Raw genomic sequence first — 20,573 nt, forward strand, 5'->3', positions numbered from 1 at the left:
ACAATAGATGGAAGAGCGATTAAGTAACAGAATGCATGCAAATTGTAAATCGGCGCGCATGTGTTTATAGGGGGAAACGGCGGCAAAAGAGAAAACATCCATGGCATGGGAATAATTAATGTTTGGGTAGTGTTAAGGGAAAACCTGGAATAGCCTGGAAGGCCGGGGTCGAAGGGTCCCGTCTGGCGCGTCGCGGCTACTCGACAGCGTTTACAAGAAATCAATTTTAACGAAGAGATGCCCCTAAGCTAAATCCAAATAAAGGAATACGTTATTGGCGATAAGATAGACGAGCGTGTTGACTGGGCTGAGGGCTCCATATCCCGAGATATCCAGGCCGCGTCCATACTCATCTCCACGCTCGGAGCGGGCCAGCAGCGCCGGATGGTCTGCATTCCGCTTTGCATTTCCAAAGACGACGGGATACCCGTCGGGGGGGAAGGGGGGGGGGTTACGGTGAGGGACGGCGAGTATTAGATGTTATTTGTCATTTGCGATAGTTTATGAAATAAAACAAAAAGGGACGTATTGCCCGAGAGGTTTTTTTTAAAACGTCGAAATTTTCCTCCCAGCAGGATATTGGTTGGGAGAATAGGAAGCGCACTTAGTCGGCTGCGAGGTACGAGCCGCGCTGCCGCCCGCCGCTGCTGCCGTCCTCGTCGGCCACCGTGGAACAACAGATAACGTAACGCTTTTATAAAGTGAGCCATCGCACTTCACACCACCGCACACCATCCGAGTACATGCCACGAAACTAATGGCTTTTAATAAAAGCCCCGACTATAAAAATGTTGATTTATTATTAGTTTGGACGATTACTGTTCACAAATTTTTGCTCGAATTTGTAATATTATGGGAATGCCTAATTAAAACATTTTTCATCATTAGCGTCCCCGTACCCCTATGACGCCGTGGATAGGTAAATACCATCGGGGTAGGTACTATCTTGCCGGCTAACAAATTGTTCGATGTCACGCTAACGCTTTTTAGAGAGCCCGTAATTGTTTAGAAATCACACACTTTATCTCTCACACAGACACACTTGACGTTTAACCGAGGATAGCTTGTACTAAATTAAAATGCCCACTTCCGTGCACATTTGGCGGCCCGGCCAGCTTCCTCCATATACTCCGAATATACAATACACCTATATAGCAAATTGCAACCGCTTTTAGAATATTACCATTACTACTTAAGACTTTCAAATCTCTTACCAACTGCATACGCGACTCTGCCATGGAAATGTATGAAAGCACGTGTTTTATTATTCCTCGCCGGATCCCCCTGCGTTTATTCATTCATATGCATGCAAATACGTAAAATACTGCAGTAATTAAAATAAAAACTTTTCCCGGATTAAATATTTAATTACGATGCTTTGTAAAACTAAACGTATCCATTTTTTTGCCATATATAAACTTTACCGGTTTAACTAAACACACGCGAAAACCTACTTTGTATGAATTATTTAAAACTCTTCATATTTTATAATTAAGGAAATTAAAACCTGTTTCAAGTTATCCCACCGACCACTACAAATTAGACAACTGTTCGTTCTCTCCCTGTTGACAATTTCAGCTGGTACTTTGTGTACTTTTCCCTCCCGCAATCAGTAATTCTTTTAAATAATAAATAGAAAACACTTCAATAGGTTGTTGTATAAAAATGTTTCCAAAATTACGTTTTCAAACTCTACATATTTTATAATTAAGGAAATTAAAACTTGTTTCAAGATATTCCACCGACCACTACAAATTAGACAACTGTTCATTCTCTCTTTGTTGGCAATTTCAACTGGTAAAATCTTTGAATAACTTGTTCCCATATTTATTTAGCCATACCCATATACAGGTCTGGTCAAACTAAACGTGGAGGCGATAGAAATATACGCTCAGTTGAAGAATGCGAGCGCGGGCAAAGGAAAACGATCACAGTTGCATTGGGCTACTGGGCAATAAATCACAGCAGATGACAAGTGGTTGATAAATTGCCCAGCAGTGCAGTGCAGCAACGCGGAATTTGGTGTGATTCAGGTAATTTTAATTTATTATAAGCACCTTCTGTTAATCATTCATATTACAATTGCGAAAGGAAGAAATAAGAGAGATATATTGTTTACTAATATTATTACAACATGGCATTTTGGAGACCTTTTGAAACGGATCAAAACGAAATTTACCATCAATTAATAACATTGTTTGAGGACATAAATAATTAAAATATGTTGTTGGCCAAATGAACATATAATAGAAATTTTCTACACATTATATACAAATTATTATAATTTTCTACCTTTAGCCTATGAAACTCATTAAATTTTATTGCTAGGCGTTTTTATACATGTTCAACTGACTTCGGAAAGACTATACTTTGTGCAGTTTTCCGTCCCACAGTCAGTATTTTTTTAGGTAATCAATAGAAAACGTTTGAAAAATATCAATAGGTTGTCGTATTCAAAAGCTTTTAAAATTACGTTTGTTACCTAGTTTCTATGCGGTATTTAAAACTACGTATTTTATAATTAAAGAATTAAAACCTGTTTCAAGTTATTCTACCGACCACTACAAATTAGATAACAGTTTATTTTCCGTCCCACAAAGTTTTTCTTTCATAGCAGATTCAAATATATTTTCAGAACATCGGTAAATTTTAAAATTATTTTCTGAAGCTGATTTATTTATGGAAAAGTAAAGTCAAGAGTTATTTTTGTGAAAGTTTTTCCTAACCAAAAATCTCACATTGAAAACACATAAATACAAAATAAAAAACATCACTATACAGGGTGTCCCTTTTTAAAAAAACGCATTACTATATCTTCTTAGGGAAACACTTTCAAGAAACACTTTTTAGGCAAAAGGGCCAACCCAAAGGTCAACCGTAGAGGCCATTTGAAGGTCAACTAAAGATTACTTGTGCAAAAGAAATAAACTGTTAATGTAAAAGTACAAAATTACCCTTTCTTCGACATTCTCAGCAAAAACAAAATGAATTAAACGAAAATTAAAATAAAAAATTGAATCGACGTTACTTGAGGAATGTAAAAATAAATATCGTTGTAAAATACCGAAATATGGCCGTAAATCTCAAATTAATATTTCTAAGGCTCAATTTTTACGTATTTACTAACAATTCTTATCGAGTATCCGGATCCGACGGACATGAACCGATGATATTCAGACAAAAATAAAAACCGAGGAAAACAATTTCAGTTGTTACCTAAAAATACGCCCACAAACATTTCCTATCCCTTTCCCCTTCGATGATCCAAGGTAGAACATCATAACGCAAAACGGTAAATTATTTCAAACGCAAAGTCACAATCAGAGTAAATATTTTTATTCGAAAAATGTGCGCAACCGAAACGGTTATAGTTTATTTTCTCGCGAAAGCACAACAGTGACGTGAAAGAATTTTTAATTTCGCCAGAATAATTAATTATGATCGGAGCCTGAATTTTAATTAATGCAAACGGTTTTATGTAGGTAATATTACATCGAATCTCAAAATTTTATTGGCGGCATTCGAACAAGTTGAACCAGGTTAAATTTTTCTTAATTGTCTCATACTCTACGGAAGAAAATAAATTTATTCCTCACATACACGTGCAAAAAAAATTACTTAAAAAGAAAAGTAGTTCTAATGAAATATATTTGCTTTTCTTTTACGTAGATAGGGTGTCCTTAAAAATTACACTTATCTTAAAACTTAAACTTATCCAATAAATTAAAGTTACAAAATTATCGATTTGTATTTTTTTTATTTGTAAAATCATTTGCACTACTAAAAACGTTTGGAGTGTAACCATTTTTTTTTTTAATAAAATTATAAATATAATTTTACACGAGCTACAAAGTTGGGAATTATTTACAAATATGGCGAATGCGCTGGTGATAAAATACAAGAAATCGCTGAAAATGGGGTGAAAAAACTAGAAGTAAAGTACGATACGCTGCAAATAATGTGTATTAATAAATGATGGATCTTAGTAATGTGATATATGATATCTATTAATCTATGAAATCCAATTAAGGCTATATAAAATTACATAGTTCCATGGTACTAATTAAGGTTGTATTATAATTAATGTATAACTCCTTACCAATAATCGATTTACGGACGAATCCAATAAGTTTGATATTTAATAGAGCTCCGGTCATTAAAAATTTCTAACGACGGACACGCCGATTTTTTTCACTTATCGAACAGGCATATAAAAACAGAATCGAGTAACATGTACACACTGTATATGGTCTAAGCAGATTTTTTCCCAAATACAGTTAATGTCTCGGCTTATCTATATAAAAAATTTTTAATAACTACCCACTTGTTCCGCGAAGGTGAAATAACGTTTGGGGAAGTTTTAAAAATGTTTCAGATATTAATATTACGTTTGCGCGCGAAAAACAAGGGAAACTTTTAAAGTATCATCAAGTTTAAATTGAATTGTAATGGGATATATTTATGCCCCGGTATTTCCTGGCGGGGTAATACAATTTCGCCAGTTTACAAGACTACATACAAAGTTAGGGGAACTGCTTGAAAAGTTACTGTAAGGAGGAATATAAGTTTAAGGTCAAATAGTAAAATATCGTCGGTAACATAATCGTACCTATAAATAGAATCGTGGAATCCCAGCGAATGTTGCGGAGGAGGCGCGAAAGAGCACGGGTATCCTGGTATCCTTCGGTGCCGCCGATGTCTAAGCCGCGACGATGTCCCGCTGCGAATACCACGAGAACTGGTCATACACTGGAAGACCACCTCATGCCGCGTGCCGCCGTTCGAAGACCCGCGACCGGCACCGAATCGGGCATCGAGCCTGTGGGAGCGGCGTTTCACCACGCCCCCAAACACTGAAACAAATGCGACGAGGAGTGAAGTAACTGTTGCTCTTGCAGAGCTACCCCGGAGCCTGAGGGATGCCCCCTCACGGAAATCTGCACAGGAATGCAATTTCATCAAAGCACACAACGCTGTTGTATTCTCAGTCCAGATCACAGGGCTCGGCCACACGGAAAACAAAGTTATAAGTCTCGGTTACGGTTTCATTACGCCCAGTCTCAACTGGCACGCGTATTCCAGGACGCATACATCCCAGCAGAACACAGATTACAATATAAATCCATCCATTCCATCAGGTTGAATTTGCGAACGCTCACCCCGTGTTATTTGACATTTAAAGCGACGCCGACCCCTCCCCCCCCCCCTTCGCCCCGGCAATTAAACGAAATTATTTATGAAATATTCCATCGGACCTGCCTATTCCCAATATAAATCGTTCCGTCGGGCCTAGACAACGCACAGCAGCTGGCCGGTGCGGCCGGCTATATGGTAGCGGTAAGCTGCGACGGTTTCTGCGGGCGGTGAATAGTGGGTGTCGGGAATGAGAAGCCGGAATACGAAGCGGAAGACTAGCGACAGAAGGCAGCGGGGCAGGGCAACAATGCGGTCGCTAGAGATGCTTAATATACTGAGGCCGACGTAATGAACCTAAGATGAAACAGAAACAGCGATAAACGTCCTTAACACCTCGTGATGTATAGCATAAAAGTAATATGCCAGACAAGCACTACCGCGTCTTAATGCTCGGGCCACACATAGCGCTACGCTTGCCTCTGTTCGCTACGTTCATTCATACACGTTAAAAACGCCAAATATTACCATTACGCAGAGCGCTATTGATATGACTGATGTCGCTATACCTACAAAGTAATAGCCACCATTGGTTTACGCTACGACCACTAGCTAGCGTTGCTACACCTGTTAGGAACAACAGAGCGCTATGCTAGCTATGTTCGTTACACGCGTTAACCAGAACTATCGTCACGCAGGGCGTTATGGTAACAGTGTTTGTAGCATTCGCTATGCGTTTAAAAAACAGCCGCCGTTATTTTGTACATAGAGTACTATTCTAGCTATGTTCGTTAAACGTTTTAAAAACGGCGGATTACAATTACTTGGAGAACTACGCTAGCTACTGTTGCCGCTATATGTATAAAAAAATGGTCACCATTGTTCTCTGTTAAATTCACACAGAGTACTATGTTCGCCAGTATTACTATTACATAAAGCGTTATTCTAGTTATAATTGCTATACTCGCCTATATGTATAAAAAGTAGTCACCACTGTTTACGCTAAGACAGCACATAGCACTATGCTAACTATGTTCGCTATGTTCGCTACACGTTTAGAAACAACCAATATTACAATTACGCAGGCGCTACGCTAGCCATGTCTGCTATCCTAGCTATATGTATAAAAATAGTCACCACATTATGCTAGCTATGTTCGCTATGTTCGCTATGTTCCCTATATGCCATACCAGTCAATATTACGAGCATAATGAGCATTATGTTACCTGTGCCGGTATTTGCAATGTATATAGATTCCACAATTCACACAGGGCACTCTGCTAGCTATGTTCGCAACATTACAATTAGACAGAGCGCTATGTTGATGTGCTCGCTATATGTATAAAAAATAGCCAATATTATTTTTTGCTAAAGTTCACACAAAGTACCATACTAGCTAGGTTCGTTACGTTTCCTATACGTGTTAGAATCAGCCAGTATTATGATTACACATAGCGGCATGCTAGCTATATTTGCTATACCCGCTATATGTATAAACAATTGTCACCACTGTTTAAGGCCAACAGAGTACTATGTTAACCATGTTCGCTACACTGGGTTTGCCGCGTTTGCTATGCGTATAAAAAATAATCACAATTATTTTATGCTAAGATCACACAGAGCGCTATTCTAGTTCGTCGAATAGAGCCAATATTACAGGATAGCTGTGCTAGCCACCAGCTGAGTTCACATAGAGGATTGAGTATTATTTTAGCTATGTTCGCTACTTTCGCTACACGTGTTAGAAACATCCAGTATTATGATTACACAAAGCGTTCTAGCTATGTTCGCTGTACTAGCTATATGTATAAAAAAAATAGTCACCACCATTTTATGCTAAGGTCACACAGAGTACTAAATTATCTATGTTCGCCACGTTCGCCAATTTAGAAAATAGTTGATATTATGTTTACACAAAGCGCTACGTTCGCTGCACGGTTTACAAACCGGCAATATTACAACCACGCAGAGCGTTATGCCAGATGTGTTTGTGGAGTGTAAAAAATAGTCATCATTATTTTGTGTTTCGCTACACGTGTTAAAACAGCCAATATTACGATCACGCAGATCAATTTCTATCGTTGTAGCTGTGTGTGAGCTGTAGCGCATTATGTGTATAAAGAATTTACATTTTTTTTATGTTAATACCACACATTACTAAACACAAGTTGAAAACAGTCAATATAATTGCTATATATTGCGGTATGTTGTGTTTGCTATGATCGCTATGCATATAAAAAATTGTACTGTTCCAAATCGATGTATTTACTTATATGGCTAAGCGATATTTTAAAAATATAGGCAAGAATCAAATTTTCCTTCGACTTGTGTACCATTAGTGTAGTATCTCACACATTGTGTATGGTCATTGCGAACATAGCTAACATAGCGAATACAGCTAACATTGCGAATATAGCTACCACAGGCGAACATAGCTAATATAGCATTCCGTGTAACACTATAAATTGGGCTGAGCAATCCCGAAAATAGAGAAGAACTTACTACACTAATTTAGTGGGTGTGACAGTTTTACAAATGTCGGAACATTTTCGATTCAGATTTAAATGGCTGGCCACAACCATTAACCGTTGTTGGCACTGCCAACTTAGCAACATAATTGTACTTGACAGAACTGTCAAAGTTAATGTAATGAAAGTCACTGTGTCATATTTGCTGCACTTCAGTTTTGAAGAATTTCAGTAAAGCATGATGGACAAAAAGACACAAACTGTAGTTCTCGAACCGATGGCGAACAGTTAGTCGGGTGTGCACCCTCCTTTAAGTATGACGATACGTAGCGCTGGATTATCGGCCCTGAGGTATCCGTATCGGTATCAGCTGAGTAAAAGCAACAGTGGCCAAATGAAATAACGGCGGAGGCGGTGAGTGACTAGAGAGAATTAAAGAGTAGCTTTGGTGCTATTGAGCGACGTGCGAACGCCAGCGGCAGCCCGAGAAAAGGAGGGTGGAGTGCCGGAGTGACTCAAATAACAATCAAAGAACAATTTTCAGAATGTTGGGTCACAGGGTTACTACTATAACTCAGTGGCTACTCTATCGCATTCGGCCAGACCACATTTAATCCCTTACAGGTCTCGCCCCCTCTACTCTGCTGTATATTCTTATAAATAAATTTGTTACCAACTCTTTTATGGGGCGTAATCATATAAAGGAGAAATACGATATATTTTACGGTCGCGGAACCTATATGGGGACCTCCGCGACAGTCGACGCATAAACGTCCTATTCAACCTATTACACGGAAACGAGATTGGCGACCGGCCTGCATTAGAACGCTGACAGTACGCACGGTGCAGCTTGTGCGCGCATATAAATTACAACGATTTTTTCCCGCCGTAAAAATAACAATTTCCCAGCCGTAAAGCTATTTTATTCCCTTTCCGTGCATTCTCATAAAATGCAACTTGAAGGGCAATAATCGCGAGCTTAAACTGCACACCTAAATACAAAATAAATATGTGTAGGAGTAACCCAAATCAATAAATTATATTTTTGATTATATTTTTAGGCAAGATTTCAACGCCCTGTATCTCAAAATTCAATCTTAAAGTTATGGATAGAATCGTGGATTCCGTTCACTTTCTCAGTTCTCATTTCATTTGTTTACTAGACGTTGTTGTCGCCAAGTTTCAAAACCTAAACACATTTTGGTTTACTTCTAAAAAGAACGACTTCAACGACTTGCCGATATAAAATTTCAAAACAACTTTTTGGTTTGATTCTAAAAAAAGCGAAATCTAAACACTTTTTGGTTTTATTTTGCCAGATCTTGCCGAGGTTCCCCGATCTCGTGAGGCCCAGGGCTATAGCCCCCGTAGCCCTCCAGTAAAATCGGGCCTGCTGGTACCAATACTAGAAGATTAGCTTCAAGGTTTCAAGTATGTCATATGTTGGAAAAATCAGGTAAGTAAACAGATTATTTACTTACACTAATGCAAACAATTAAAAGGTCAAAAGGATTTCCGTGTTTCTTGACAGACTGTTATCATGCAATCAACGCGAAAAAAAAATTTTGCAATTTTGGACAGAAAAATTTTTTTCAGCTAAGCCATTGCATGGACCAGATTTTAAATTTCGATGCGACCATTTTTCATTGAAATATCGGACTTTTAATGGAAACGAATCCTTTTGTCTTCAATTATTGAAATCTCGGCGACAAATGGTCGTACAGAGAATTGAAGGGTAGTTTCGAAATCTGGAATAACTTTCCTATAACATGCTGCTGCAACTTTTCGAAAAAAATATTGTTTTCATCCTTTACACGAATTTTAATAAAACAGGAAAAAGAGGGTAATTTATGGTTTTTTAGAAAATTGACGGCTAAATTAGAAATATTCACGAAATGACTAATGTATGACTTGTATAGTTCGATATACCCAGAAGAACCCATCTCGATCTAGCGAACCGTTTCTTTGTTTCAAACAGTCAAATTTTTGAAAAAAAAATTAAAGGGTCACATTTTTTAACTTAAACATTTCATCATGATTATGATTAAAATAGAAAAAAAATGTCTGAGGTTTTCTCACATTTTTATCGCAAATAACGTTTAAATTGCCGAAAAAAAAAACATCTTTTCCAAAAATTTTCCAAAAAATTTTGTAATATTTTTTTTTTGAAAACCTTCCGGGCATTGAAGAAAACAAAATTCAATTGTTTCTAGCAGGATTCGGCTTTTCCGTCCTATGTTCATCAACTTTTAATTAAATTTAAATTAAAGTTGATGACCCAAACCAGATTCTGACCCCGATTCATACATACCGTTTTCTGAGACAAATTTCTAATAAATTTTTGTGCAGTCTGTAATCTGAAAAAAAATTTCGAAAAATTTTTCGAATATTTTTTTTTTTCATCAATTTAAATGTTGTTTGCGGTAAAAATGTGAGAAAACCTTAAAAAAAATTTTTTTTCCATTTTAATCATGATTATGAAGTTTTTAAGTTCAAAAAACGTGACCCTTTAATTTTATTCAAATTTTGAATGTTTGAAACAAAGAAACGGTTAGCTAGATCGAGATGAAACTTCACTGGGTTCTTCTGGGTATATCAAACTGTAAAAATCATGCTTAACATTAGTCATTTTGTTAATATTTTTAATTTAGCAGTCAATTTTCTAAAAAATCATAAATTACCCTTTTTTCCTTTTTTTTTAAATTCGTGTGAAAGATAAAAAAAAATTCCGAATAGTTGCGGCAGCATGTCAGGAAATTTATTCCAGTTTTCGAAACTACCCTTTCAATTCTCTGTACGACCATTTGTCACCGAGATATCGATGATTGAAGACAAAGGGATCCGTTTCCATTAAAAGTCCGATATTTCGATGAAAAATTGTCGTATCGAAATTAAAAAAAAGGAAATTGAAGCTGAATAAACAAGCTACTTAGCCCATGCAATGGCTTAGCTGAAAAAAAATTTCCAAGTCTATGTACTCGGAAAAACAAAATGCAAAATTTTTTGTCGCGCTATTTCTGAAAATTGCATGATAACCGTAGCTCCTAAAAATTTTCGACCGAAAGATTTAAAAAATAGAATCTTAGAGCTTCAAAATGCTTTTTTTTAATTTCCCCATTTTTCATCTAAATACAGTCTGTCAAAAATCATGGAAAAATTTCGGAAATTCTTTTGACCCTTTAATTGTTTGCATTAGTGTATGTATTTATAAACGCGTGTCGTTGTTTGAGGTCACACTAGCCTGTTCAGCGGCGGGGTATGAACATTTCTAAAAACAAAGTTTAAAAAAATTAATTTTTATTACGGAATTTTAGAAAACAAACTTAACGTAACAAAAAAATTTAGCTCATAGGAAACAGTCAAAAAATAAAACAGTGTTAATATCGGTCCTGCTACAGAGACAACTTGGATCTTTCTTTCACGGATGAAACTGAACGAGCTTCAGAAACGCAGAACAGTATGCAGTTGCATCGCATCTACCCTAGCCGCCTCCAATACGGGATACAGATAATGAAAATCGTGACTCGCCGCTATCGGTCCTTCGCACCAAGAAAAAATAACTAACTGGAAAATATCCGATATGAAAAAACGTGTAAATGTTATCTAAATCCATGTCATAATTGCAGGATGTTATTCCTTGAATCAGGATAGACCAGAAGGCCTTAATGAAATACATATTACATATATTCAAATATCTATGAGGACCTTTTTAAAAAAAAAATATTTTATTATTAGCTCTAGTATTTTTATTTTATTGTAAAGGTGTTAAGCTAGTTCAGACAAATCCAGGAAGTTGTCAAGGTCTTTAGAAAAAAATTGAATTTATTTGAACTAGACTAATATCTTCATAAAGTAAAAGTCTCTGAAGATGTTTGATGTAACTGGAAGAAACTTAATATCTCTTTTATTCGAAAAACAAGCTGTTCTCGTTATTATTCTTTTAAATTTAAAATAGTAGGAAATATCTCATCCACGATAATACTATATCAATATTTTCCTGTGATCTTGTCCCGGTTCTCTTCTTAATTTATGTCAACTGTACGATTTACCTTGCTGCGTGGATAATTCAGTTTTAACTATTCAATTTGCCGATGACATAAACCTCACTAACCGCAGTCCTGTAATTGATGATTTAATAGAAAAGGTCCATCAAGCTGAACTACCGAGTCAAAACTAGTTTCTTTCTAATCAACTAAATTTAATTCTACTGAGACAGAAACCGTGATATTTAGATCTAACAGATGAACAGAATATTCCAAACTCTCATTCAATATTTTTTTTGGTCCAGAAGAAATTTATCCATGATATCGACTTAACCAGTAATTTATTACCATTTTATTAATTTTAATCCTATTTTAATTCTGTACGTTTTGTTTGTTTTGTTGTTTTGTTTAGTATTTTGTAGTTTTTTATATTTATATTTATTAATTTTTTAAATATTTTATCTCTTATTTCTGTATTGCTCTATTTTATTTGAATAAAAAAATTAAATTATACTTTTTAAATTTACTATAAGCATGTTTTCAATTATGAAATAGTCATAAATTTTCTTAGAAATATAGTATCCAGTAAGAATTCTCAACAGAAAAACATGCATAAATAATGAGGTGTTACTCCAGTCTAGGAGACTAGAATTTGATAACGAATTAATCAAGGATCTAATGACTTCATATTGAATCGATAATCAGTTTGCTAGTTCAAATTATTCATGATAAAATTGTATCATAATAACATTAAATTAAAGACCCGCAAGACAGATATAAAACTGCACAGAAATACGTTAATTACATTCCATGAATTTGAAAACTGCAAAAACCTTCCTACAAATTTTTTTTTAAATTTCATGACAAAATTAAACTCTTTTGTTTTCAAGAGATAGCGCATCAAAGATAATTTTTTAAAATCGAATTTTAGCTATATCTTTTCCAAAAAACAGCGTAATACATTGAAATTTGATACGAGCAATCAAAATTTTAATTACTTGATAAATATGTTTATTTCCTTCCAAGACAGCTATACTTGAAGTGTGGCCTATTCGCTTCCGAACACCCTGTATACTAAAGAAAATAAGCTGTTTGATTTTGGTGGCGTTTTTCTCAAAAACTGTCCGTCTTCATTGATTTCCAGTACCCTTTGTAAGTGAAATGAAATTATAATATACGACTTACACTGTCAAAAACCTAACCTCAAAATAGTTGTGTCATAAAATGTCACAGGGAAGGGCGTAGCTAGGAGTCTCTAGCGGATGCTCAAAATCTGATAACACTAACACCAGAAACATCAAAAAAACTTACATGTATCAAATTTCAATGTATTATGCTGTTCTTTAGAAAAAACATGGTTACAATTTGACAAAAATGTGACTGGACTATACTTTCCCGAAGGCCTTCGACGAATCCGACCTGAGAACTCCTCCATCACGTCAGGTTTTAGAGATATCCTAGCCTAGAAGTGCGAAAAAACACGGTTTTTCGCTATATTTGAGGTTATGTTACATCACGAGGTAATTTTCCCCCATAAAACTCGTTGTGACATCTGAATGCATTGCTCTTCCTCTTTAAAAACCATTTTGAACGATCAGTCTCTGAATTTATATATCTTTTTTCAAAAAAGGAGGTTATTAAAAAATAATATGAATTTTATAGATTTATTTGCCAAAACACTTTTTTTATTAAATAATTCATTGGGGTTTAAATATGGCACCAGCTCCCTCAATTTTTTAAAATTTGTATACACCACTGATTCAAATCGTTTATAGAAATGGTATAGTCTTTCTGATCTCAATTTATTACAATTGCGAAAGGGAGAAATAAAAGGGATATTTTGTTTACTAATATTATAACAACATGGGCTTTTGGGGACCTTTTGAAACGGAACAAAACGAAATTTACCATCAATATAATAAAACTGTTTGGGGACATAAATAATTAAAATATGTTGTTGGTCAAATAACATATAATATAAATTTTCTACACATTATATACAAATTATTATAATTAATAATTTAGGGACGCCTATGAAACTCATTAAATTTTATTGCTAGGCGTTTTTATATACGTTCAACTGCCTTCGGAAAGACTTATACAATGTTTTTTGTTTACAGGGAGCCACCCTGTATAACAATGACATGTGCGCTAATTATAATATTTCTTTAATTTTATCACCGCCGTTCTTGCGGTGACAGTCGACATTCTGACAGACCCTTCCGGTTACCCCTGGTGTTACACGAGCCAAGAATACACTCTTTGTATCATTGTCCCCCCCTCCACCGATACACCGTTTCTGTACTTGATGTCGGAGTACGTATAATGGAAATCGTGACTTGCCGCAGACGTTTGCCGTTCCCCGCGATACATTCCTATTTTTATGCCACGGCTATCATTTTTCTTCACATACGGGACACCACGAAATTTCAAAACACAAGTGAAATCGAATTTTATAGTTGTTATAAAGCTACCACATAAAATAATTAATTAATTGTAAACATTTTATAATTTATTAAAATGTAGATTATGTATTTGATTATTCTGATGAACATTTTGTTCTGCAAAAAGAAACTGTCCGCCATAGTGGAATTAGTAGTCGATAATTAGGTCTTCTGGAATGACACGGAAACAATGACATTTAAATGTCATCACGTCGGACAGCGACTATATTTATCGAGATGTTTGAATTTAAATTACATCCAGTGGGGGCGCGACGAAATATTTCTTACGTCAATTACACAAAAAAGAAAAAATCCGTTCTAAATCTAAAAACATCACATACGCCTTTTGATTCTCTGTATCATCAAGCGCAACAAATTTTGTATGTATAGAGTAGGACCAATATTAATTTCAGTAAGTTGAAAGCTCTTTGCATATCTTGACATTCGCGAACTTCGCCCTTAAAACCATCAAAATGAAATGCGTGTATTAAAAGTCGGCATAATAATGAGGGACTTAAAAATCGACCAGTTACTAGTATGTATAAAATTAAAACATTAAATAAATAACGACTTTTTACTAAACTTATAAGTTACAATCGCTAGTGGGACTCTAATTTAATATTATTTATAATCACTTTTAATTTGTACCGTCATTAAACAAAATAGAAACATTTTAATATATCAAATAAAATATACCAAATGTCAATCACAAAGATCAATTTTAATAATAAAATCAGTTCTGAATTGTTTTCCTCTATGTTCATATTTATTACAGGCTTAATAAATTTGGTGACAGACATCAGATGAAGTATTTTAATTAAAAATATTTATATAAAACTCCTTTAATAAAATATGTTTTATTGCAAAGATTAAGAATATAATAGGTACATAATTAATAATTACGCATTAATAAACTTTTCACAATTAAATCTACATAATGAAAATACAACTCATTTTAGAACAGGAGGTATTTAATTATTCCCAGAAAATTTTAAATTCTTATTAGACATGGCAAAGGTCTATATTTACAGTGTGTCGAAGATAAGGATGGGATAGTATTAGGATCTAGGAAACGGTAAGAGATACGGGGTGGCTCAAGTTAGAAAAAAGTTGTGTTTTTTTATACGTAACAATCTGCCGTTTGAAAAGTTTTAAAATTCCGGGTAGTTCCGGAGATATCCGGAAAAACCCAAAATTTTGCAAAATTATATTACATATTCTTTTCTGACTTTATTTGAAAACGAATTTTAAAATAAATTGCATATTTATATTGCCACTTTTTTCGCTCTATCTAATGGCATCAACATTTTTGCAATCCGACGTTTCGCCTCCAAGGGGCCTTCATCAGGTTCATATTTTTTAATACGTCGCTGATATTTTTATGACAAAATCTAATCATTTAAATTTAAATTTTCATTTAAATCATTTCAATTTATCATTTAAATTTTTGGAAGAAGTCATAACAGTTTAAAAGTCAATACAGCACAAATATCTAACAATTTTTTTTAATCAATGATTTAAAAAAGGTGTACCTAATAAAAAAATAATGCGAATTTGTGAAAAGTTTTATTTCTAATTAGTATTGCTAATACATAGTAGCAAAAAAAAATATTGGATATTTTGTGCTGTATTGACTTTTATACTATTATGACTTCCTCCAATATATATTTTGAAGCCCTTTAGAGCCGTGTTCAGGAAAAAATTAAATGACAGCTAAAACAAACTAAAACCCGTTTTAAGTGATTACAATAGTAATATCATCTAAATCAGAATTAAATATGACTAGATTTTGTCATAAAAATAGCAGCGACATATTTAAAAAAATTAAGCTGATGGTGGCCCCTCGAAGACGAAACGTCGGATTGCTAAAATGTTTGCCAACATCTGAGGCGTGACCGACCTAACCGCAACCATTATTTTTTTTCAATAAAATTCACAATGCCAACTATGGATAAATTTGGTAAGTTTTTATATCTTCTTTTTAGTTGAAAATGTTGAAAAAGAACACTGAAATTGTTTTTGCTAGCCTGAAAGAACAAAACGCTGTTTTTATATTTTTGTTTGTTGTAACAAATTTCGTTAAACAAACCATTAATTTTTGCAATAAATATTAAAACCATAGCCTTTTTGAATAGGCAATGAAAATACCTTTCAGATGAGGTATCTCATTTAAAAATTTAGGGGTTGCAACTGCCACTCGAAGGGGTTGAATTTGGGGATGAAATGTTTACGATACAAGATGTCATTTCAGAATCCACAATCGACGTGTCTCGGGATTTTTTATAAATGTGCACAATTGAGATACTGAATTTATTCCATTTGGCTGTTCCACACTGTATATTTACCTCATGCAATTTATTAGGGCCTTTTAATAATAGTGAATTGAATACAAAGACGGAATATTTATTATATCAAAAGTATTTCTCATTCTTTTAAAATTGTGAAACTATTCAACTTTCTAACAGAATAATATACAAGGTGCCCAGAAATATGTGTCTAATTTAACTCATAAAAAGCATTAACTTTTGACTAATATTTTTCAAACTTCAATGGGAACTAATTAGTACTAGCATTTAGCGTTTAGATTAGTAAAAAAATTTAAGATGGTCATTCATCATTCCATAAAATATTACGCTTACGTTACTCTGATATTTCTTTAATTCATAGACAATTCGTTGGGGTTATTTTAATAGGTACATACTTTACAACAATGTGAGTTTCCAAAAAAAATTATTAGACAAAAGTTGTTGCTTTTGATGAGTAAAACACATTTTGGCACTTATTTCAGAAACACTCTGTATGAAAGTATGCAAGACTTGGTTTAAGAGATTCAATGTATTCTTTTTCTGTGGTTTTGAAGTTGCAAGGAATTTCCCACAATAACGTAAACTTATTATTGAGGAATAGAGGCGCGAAGTTGCACTAAGGCCAATTTTAAACATGAAAATATTAATCCCTGCCAATATTCACCATAACTGGTAAACTTCAATTTAATTCTTTGTTTAAAAAACGATTTTCATACATTATGGCTCTTATATTTAAATTCTGGGTGATTTAAAATAGTTTTTAAATCTGACTTACCAATTTTGGTTTCTGCGTCGGTATTCTGCTGCAAACAAATCTTGTTCGAGCAGTAAAATCTCAATCTCCACCGAATTATAATACATCGTGATATCCCTGCAATCTGTCATCGGAAAATAAAAAAAATAAATGACTAAATAAAATATGAAAATATTGAAAATTAATAGACCTTTTTAGTAGTGACGTCACATACGCCAAATAATAGGCAAACCCATAGTACACATTGTCATGAACAATTCAGTATTTTTACTAGATCGATTTTCGATCTTATGTATTTTGGTCATAAGTGCCAAAAAAATGTCTTCTTTGTCATGACCTTAAATATCGCGATATTGGGTCAATATTAGAAATATTTAAGAAGTTTCAAATCCCAAATGACAAACTAAAACAATTATAGAATCTATATTTTTAAATTTATAGAATATTTACCTTTATAGTAATTAATAAATTAAAATTATAACAATGTTACTGAGCATGCGCATTAAATAATTTCATGTAAGCGAAGTAGCCTCGCAACAGGATACTATTCAAGAAAAGTTTGGTACTGGTTAAAGGTAGGTCTATAATAAACCACTTGAAAAAAAAAAACACTCGATAAACAGACTGACACAGCAGAGCACTAAGAAAAACAATAAAAAATACTTGGTAGAACTAGAAAATGCCAAGATTAAACAAAAGAAGAGAAAATACGCTAATGATGAGAGCGATGATATATCAACAAGATCTCACCTGAGGCTACTCTTCCCGAGCATGTGCATTAGCAATAACACAGAAAATGTTAAACTTATACTTTATTTAAATTTAGGAATTTTTTTATATATTTTTTTTGTAAATTTTAAGCACATTAGTGTATCTATTTTACGAAACACGTGTTGGCTGTTCTTAAATACATCTAAATCCTTGTAAAAATAAGTTAATTTGAAATTGTTCATTTCTATAGTATCTATGTAAATAGTACACAAGGGTCTGATTCGATATGTACAATTTCAACTACCTATGACAATTTGTTGCAGGTTGCCTAAATATGTGACGTCACCCTAAAAGAGTGTATTATAGTCAACAAGCGCAAATTATTTAAAAACAATTTCTAAGAAGAATGTAACTTTCTTAGATATAAATTCATATAAAAATATATTTTAATACTAAAACCTTTAAAACATTTACACAAATAATTTACTACGCCTCTGTGTCATACCGTGAATAATACGTTACCAATCACGTTAAAAACAACGCAATAAAAAAGTAGATCCCAGTTTAGGAAATAACAGATAGTTGATTATTATGTAAAAAATAACCCAAATATTAATTAACAAAACAATGTATTTTTCTTGGGAATGATATTAAATTCGTTTAAAACATATTTTAATACTAAACAAGTATCTTTAAAACATTTACCAGAATTTTAGGAAAACCGATTGCTGTTATTAAATATGTACTAAAATTAATGACCAAAATGCCTGCAATCAGTTTTTATGTCAAACTGAAATAAAATATTCTCGATGTTAAACAAATAAATAAATAAAAACTAACGACGCCTCTGCGTCATCTCGTAAATAATGTTACCGACCACGCTCAAATAAATTGTATTCCTACGCGAACGAAAAGTAGATCTCAGTTTAGAAAATATTAGATTATACTTAATTACCATTTGTTTAACAAAATTTTAGTGAGATCATGATGCGTTATTAATTAGAGTCTAACTCTACATATAATTGTTTCCAAATTTTTGCTGCTACTTACTTTACTATTCAGTTATATCAAAAAACCAGATCTGGATACCACGAGTTTATTCCCGTTTAAAAAACTATTACAGTTTCACTGAATACACACAACACTATTCTTGAAAAACGAAATTCGCACGCCCGAACAATTTTTATCATTTTAACACGCTTTAGGTACACCGTAAACTATATTCGCACTAAATAACCAAGTCACACCTTTGAATGAAAAGACAAGTGCATAGGTACAACGCCTATTGGTAATTCATACGCGCTTGTTGTACGAAAAATAGATCCGAGAAAGAAGCTTTGACTATTAATTTCTAGTATATACAAGGCAACCTAAAAACAGATTTTGACGCGTACCAAAAATGTTATTCGCGAGAAATTGTTAATAATTTAATATTTTTGTATTAAATGTTCTAGGAATATTTTACCCTGTACCAGTATATTTAAAACACCGACCACCTTCCTTATTTATCCAGGTTATTTCATCCGAAGGTGCAGCAGAATATAATTTCAGATAAAGATTAAAAACTTGTTTACTATTAAAACCGTTCTGATAATTATATTTGTGTGGTGTAATAGTTATTTTTCAGCGATTCTACTTTGGGAAATTGCTCCGTTTACTTTTCTAATAATTTTATAATTATTATTGCGTTACGAGATCAAGGTTCAGTTTATTTTTAAACTAGTCAGTAATACCTAACCCTATTTAAGCTTTTGAAGAAATGAAATACGTATTCGTTTTCATATCACTCAAGTGAAAGGGTGGTAAACTGAAATCAGATGCTACAGCTTCGGTGAAATATAGTGGATTAAATCATATTGACACAGCGTAAGGAAAATAAATATTGCATAGGATTAAGATCAATATGAATTCCTTTGATTTGAGCTATCCAGAAAATTGTTGAAATTCAGCAGTTGCTGGTGCCAGTAACCTATCTCATTCAACCCGTTACCCGTTAAACGCTGGCCAGAGCCCGAACTGGAATAACGACCGAAGCTTCAGTTCACAGAATATCATTACTATTCAGTCCACGAGTAGTGCCGAACCAGGCACCCTGTCATTCTTGTCTTTCTATATACTACACACCCTTTTTTGCTTGAAAAATAACAAAAAGTATAGCCCTCCTCGTTTTTTATGTTTTTTCGAGTTATTCTATATTACTTTACACACGGATTATCCGATTACCGCATTATATATTTTATGCAAATATGCTCTGGCAAAATGGCTTTTAGTTCCTTTTCCTATAAAGTACATACAGGGTGGTTCAATTTCAAACTCCACACTGGATCTTATAAATTACCAAGAATAGAATTGCGTCCAAATATTAAAATAATGAGGATCAATCATTATTAATAATAATCATTATTAAAAATATAAACACCTACAAGAAAAATTTACATATTTTAAGTTAGAACAGTACCAAATATGATTTTTTCCCATGGACCATGGGTCTATCGTCTTTTGTTTTTTGGCATACAGGGCATGATCTTTGAGAATTGAATTGAAATTGTCAGTGTTATTCACTCAGTGGCATTTTATGAGGTTTTGAGGTTAGGCTTTTTTATTGTATATGTCTTGGAATGTAAAAATTTACAGGCAGGCAAAAAAATATTTAATTTTTTTAGAGGACCTAGATTGTATTGAAATTGATCTAACTGGTTTATTTTAATGCAAAGAAGATCCCCTTGAAGTATCTCCCATTCGTTTACAGACGCTCTGTATATTATGGACAAGCT

General features: G+C 33.8%; 1 protein-coding gene across 3 annotated transcripts in view; it reads right to left on the reverse strand.

Annotated features, from left to right (window-relative positions):
• LOC108916511 (lachesin) overlaps nucleotides 1-19,027 on the reverse strand; it is a 179,380-nt gene extending 160,353 nt beyond the window's left edge. For 2 of the 3 annotated variants that reach the window (XM_018722804.1, XM_018722788.1), the window contains exons 1-2: nucleotides 18,850-19,027; nucleotides 17,110-17,212 (exon numbers count right to left, since the gene is read on the reverse strand). The gene's annotated coding sequence lies outside the window, so the exon portion shown is untranslated. Of the gene's footprint in view, nucleotides 1-4,609; nucleotides 4,676-17,109; nucleotides 17,213-18,849 lie in introns of those variants that run through there. The other variant, XM_018722795.2, reaches the window with a different exon arrangement.
• Between the last annotated feature and the right edge of the window lie 1,546 nt (nucleotides 19,028-20,573).

This window comes from Anoplophora glabripennis, unplaced genomic scaffold (assembly GCF_000390285.2).
Source record: "Anoplophora glabripennis isolate ALB-LARVAE unplaced genomic scaffold, Agla_2.0 scaffold2, whole genome shotgun sequence".
In the NCBI taxonomy this organism is placed as follows: domain Eukaryota; kingdom Metazoa; phylum Arthropoda; class Insecta; order Coleoptera; family Cerambycidae; genus Anoplophora; species Anoplophora glabripennis.